This window comes from Sciurus vulgaris (assembly GCF_902686455.1).
Source record: "Sciurus vulgaris genome assembly, chromosome: 9".
Taxonomy (NCBI): Eukaryota; Metazoa; Chordata; class Mammalia; order Rodentia; family Sciuridae; genus Sciurus; species Sciurus vulgaris.
Window position 1 is genome coordinate 111,950,205 of NC_136469.1, and position 5,396 is coordinate 111,955,600.

The window sequence follows — 5,396 nt, forward strand, 5'->3', positions numbered from 1 at the left end:
GAATTGAGCAGCTATGAACATTGATGTGGCTGCATCTCTGTAGTATGCTGATTTTTTAAGTCTTTTGGGTATAGGCCAAGGAGTGGATAGCTGGGTCAAATGGTGGTTCCATTTCAAGCTTTCTGAGGAATCTCCACACTGCTTTCCAGAGTGGCTGCCCCAATTTGCAACCCCACCAGCAATGTATGAGTGTACCTTTTCCCCCACATCCTCGCCAACACCTATTATTGCTTGTATTCTTGATAATCGCCATTCTAATTGGGGTGAGATGGAATCTTAGGGTAGTTTTGATTTGCATTTCTCTTACTACTAGAGATGCTGAACATTTTTTCATATATCTGTTGATTGCTTGTAGATCTTCTGTGAAGTGTCTGTTCATTTCCTTAGCCCATTTGTTGATTGGATTATTTGTGTTCTTGGTGTAGAGTTTTTTGAGTTCTTTATATATTCTGGAAATCAGTGCAAAATTTTTTATTTTGGAACATGTCTAAGTTGCTTAGAGCCCTTGCTAAGTTGCTGAGGCTGGCCTTGAACTTGCAATCCTCCTGCTTTAGCCTCCCAAATCTCTGGGATTACAGGTGTGCACCATTGCAGCCAGCTGTTCAGACATTTTAACAGCCCCTAGAATCATATGTTGGAATAATCATGCAAAGGAAACCCTCTCTAGAACTACTCTCACCTTCAAAGGAAAAGAAGCCAAAATTAAACTGCATTTGAAAATGTCTGCTTATGCTTGGGCTTTCTGCAAGTTCTTTGAGACATAAACAGATCATTTCCTAGAAAATTCTCAAAGGTTAAAAATTCAGCACACATTTCTTAGCAGAAATCAGGGCAGCCCACCTAAAAGGCTATTTCACAATGGCAAGGTGGTAGCTTCAGAAGAAGAGGAGGAGGCACCTGAGATAACTTGCTTTGTTCTCACTATGTGGTATCCTTGTGCCACCTCTGGACTCTACAGAGTCCCCACCAGCAAGAAGGACCTCACCTCGGCAACCCAATCTTGAACTTCCCAGCCTTTACAACTGTGAATCTTTATTCTTTATATTATATCAGTCTTTTTTATGCAGTTATAGCAACAGATAATGAACCAATATGTATAAGTTAACACAAATGCCATTACATTCTACAATTTTATATACTTTTTTAAATTTAATATTTATCCCAAAGGCCATTTCCTGTCAGAACCTGTAGGTCAGCCTGTTTTTTGTTTTGTTTTGTTTTGGTACTGGGTATTGAACTTGGGTACTTGGTCACTGAGCCACATCCCCAGCCCTATTTTGTATTTTATTTAGAGACAGGATCTCACTGAGTTGCTTAGTGCCTTGCTTTTGCTGAAGCTGGCTTGGCACTCATGATCCTCCTGCCTCAGCCTTCTGGGCCACTGAGATTATAGGTGTGCACCACTGCACCTGGCTATAGATTAGCCAATTTTTAATGGCTATGTAATATTTAGTTTCCAAAAAGGAAGGTAACATGGTATCTAGAGAAGTAAGGAGTAGTGTAGTAGAGGCTGCTCCCTGTCCCCTAGTAAGCATTTTCTCCTTATTCCAGTTATTCCCTTGATTTTTTTTTTTTTTGGTCAGGCTAGCACATAGCCAATCAGCTAGAGACCTCACTTCTCGGCTTCTGTTGGACCTAGACTTGGCCTGTGGCTAAGATCTTGCCAGTGGGATGTGAATAGAACCATACATGCCACTTCTAGGTCATGTCCGGAACATTCCTTTATGCTGCGGATTAGAATATGGACTTGGGGGTGATGACCTAGCATCACCTTCACTGAGGGCAATTCCAGGGGATGGCTGAGCAACAGATGCCTGGGCATATGAACCATAACTTGTGGTAGACCTGTTCCATTACCCTGTGCTGAATGTTATAGAGAACCACACGCACTCTTCCATTGGCAATTGTTTGGTCCGTTAAACAACTGAGCCACTATCTTAAATATGTGAGCAAGCCTAAGAGCTGATCTTGGAGCTGAATATTGAGTTGGATTCGCCAGACGAGCTGGGGTGAGAATGATGTTTAAGTCTGTTGCCTATGCAAACATCGAGAAATTTAAATGATTTTTTTTTTTTTTTAAAAAGCCAGTAAGTGGCAAATGGATGATATAATTCAGGTCTGTTGTCATCAAAGTCCATCGTGGTATCATAACACCATTAGTAAGATGCTTATTTAAAGTTTTTGCTCCCTTGGGTAAGGTCGATGGACTTGGGTATGACCCACAGTTGGCACAGTTTGCTTGTGATTCACGGGGAAATCCCAGGACAGATTTTTTTCTTTGTGACTTGAAGACCAGTCCTTGTCAATCCTAGAGCTAACAGTGCTGAAGGACAGTCCCATAAAAAAAGGAAGTGACTATATGGTAGTATCTAGATGTGATTTTCTCCCATAAGTAGAAACTGTCTAAGCAGGAGAATCCAACCTGCATTAAGAAAAAATGGAGATGGTCTTAAAAATAAAAAATGCAACCTGTGTCTTCTTGCAAATCCACATGCTGACATCACCTACATCTCCTCGAAAACCTGAGATGACACATGAAACAACCTCTCAAACACTGGATTGAGGGATTATGTGCCCAGTGGAAAGCCTTCTTCCATAGGTCTAGAAACATATTCTACCTTCATGAAAAAAAAAGAAAAAACCCAGTGCTAAAGCCAATAATAATCATACTTAAATCCTCTTCAGGCATTATTACATGCATTATATCATTTATTACATGCGCTATACCATTTAATCTTGGCCCCAACTTTTTGAAATGGCTATTGTGATCACCCCATTTTAGAGCTAAGAACCAGGATTGAGAAATGTTGTTTGTTCAACTCCCCACAGCTGTCAGCAGCAGCCTGACTCCAGAGACCACAGAGACCACTCTCTCTGCAGCACCTGGTTATTCACAACCATCTTGAGCTCACTTCCACATTAGTGAATAAAAGCTCATCATCCCATAAAGCTCTTGATTGTGCACAAAGGCAGTGTTTGTGCAGTCTCTGGTGTGAACACCTGTGTTCAGGAGCATTTTGTGATCTTGTGCACGACGAGGTCACAGATCCTAAACCACATCCTTGCACCAGCTCACTGAGTGTTTGCCTCTGCCAGCTGTCTACTGAGCCCTGGGAATGGATGAGGTCCTCATGAGGTTAACTTTGGATGTCAGACCTTGATCTAGAGTCTCTCCCTTTCTTGCCCACCATTTCTCTTTCAGGTTGACTCCCTTAGAACCTAATTCACAGTAGGCCAGTCAGAAGCAGCCAAAGATTGCATTTAGGAGGAGATTGGCCCCAACAAACATGGATTACATCATCAGGTCCTTCCTCTTTGTGGGCCAAGACTTTCTCTGGAAGCAGAGATGCCTCTTCCCCAGCACTGTGCCCAAGTCATCAGCCCATTTTGGTAAGTAGGCAGTAGGCTGATTCAGAGATGCCGACCCTTTCCAGTTTGAAGGATTGGGGTGTCTCTTGCAGGTGATAAATGGACTGTGCTTCACCAAGGCACAGAAATGTCCTGAGAAAATAATTTGTGGGTCTGGACCCTGCTATACAGCCCAGCAGAGACGTAGAGATTCATTGCATCAGAGCCTAAGTTATCAACTCTGTGCGTTGGTATTATTATCATTCCCACTTTTCAGATATAGAAACTCAGTCATGGAGGGGGTGAATGACTGGTCCGAGGTTGCTCAGAGAGCAAGTAAGTGGTCAAAATACGGATTCCGAACTCCATGCACTGTATTCAGTGGTTGTTGCCTCCCTTGAATTTGTTTGGAAGGGAAAAATTATAGAAATGATTTGATTCTGGAAGCATATGTCATGTTTTGCTCCTATGCCTTTCGATTTTTTAAACAGGGAAAACAAATCGCCTCCAGTCCAACTACTGCTGGGAAGAGACACCCATTCTGAGATTACCGATGTTGTTTTTGAATAACAAAACCCCTGCAGGAGTTAAGCATCCGCTCCGTGACTGTTCAGACCTGGAGGAGCCAGACCAGGCCCGAGAATGTCAGAATGATCGGCCTTTTCCCTGCAGCAGGATCATTTCCAACCGCAGTGGGGATGGCAGGGGCATTAGCAAGCCTACGACATCTGAACGGCCAGATCAATTCGCAGAAGCACTTCTAAGGGAAACAAATCAATAAGTTCCTTCCCCTCAAGATTGATAACATCATCAGGAAGCAACAGATGCATTTTAGGGGCTCGGTACACCATGCAGGGGAGGTGATTCCGTATGCTACCATTCTGTCTCTGGAGAAGCAATTGTAAATCAGCGCCTGGACATCCTGGCACCTGTCACAGCGATAAAAACTAACATTCCTAATGTGCTTGGCAGGTTTCAAGGTGCCATCGTATGCTTCCTCTCTCTTGACCAACACCCTACCATTCCCATTTCACAGACGAGACTCAGCAAAATGAAACTGCCCAGTTTGCTTCAGCCCCTCATTACTTATAGCCAAAGTGGGCCGTGAGTCTTCTGATTTTGAATCCCACGTTCTGCCTGCTGGCCCAGTGTTCCCCAAGCCTCATTGACTCTTGTGATAGCGTCATCAATATTGAGAGACCAGAGGACCCCTTGTTATTTATTTTTCTTTTCATTGACCTAATTTTCTTTACCTACATAAATTTATTTTAAAAGAAAACTTCTTATCCCTATTATACATGAAAGCAGTATGACTTACTACTGTCATACTGTAGAGAATTATATAATCTTCAAAAGACAAAAACACCCCATGTTTTTCTATGCATTACATAATCCATAGTGCGTGGACTATACTGAGAACATGGTATTCTACTGTGGGCTTTGTGAAGGAATAAGATTATGGTAATTCTAAATTTCAAGGTCCTAAAAATATGAGTTTTTAGTCAGCTATGTAGCTATGTTATTATTTTTTTTATTTTTTATTTTTTTAATTGTAAACAAATGGGATACATGTTGTTTCTGTTTGTACATGGCGTAAAGGCATACCATTTGTGTAATCATAAATTTACATAGAACAATGTTGTTTGATTCATGTTATTAATATTATTTTTAAAAGTGATAAAACAACTTTTGTTTTATCTCTAGAATGATTTAAAAAAAGTTTTAGGGAAAATAAAAGGATTGTCTTCTCTTTCACTTCAAGAGGCCCCATCCCTGGTCGCTGTCCCTAATAAACAGGGAGCTCCAGGACAGGAAGCCCAAGATGGGCTTCCTGAAACCTGAAGAATGGAGATGATGAGAAATTCCAACTAATGCCATCTTTTAAAGAAGTAAACATCAGACCAGAATTCCATGCAGAAAACCCAGAAATTAATTAACTAACCTTGCAGTTAAAGTACCATGTGAAGTAAAGATTAAAGGGAAACTGTCTCATTTCACTCCTGAGATTAATCTATCATTTAAATTCATTTAAGACTCATTTAAGTCCT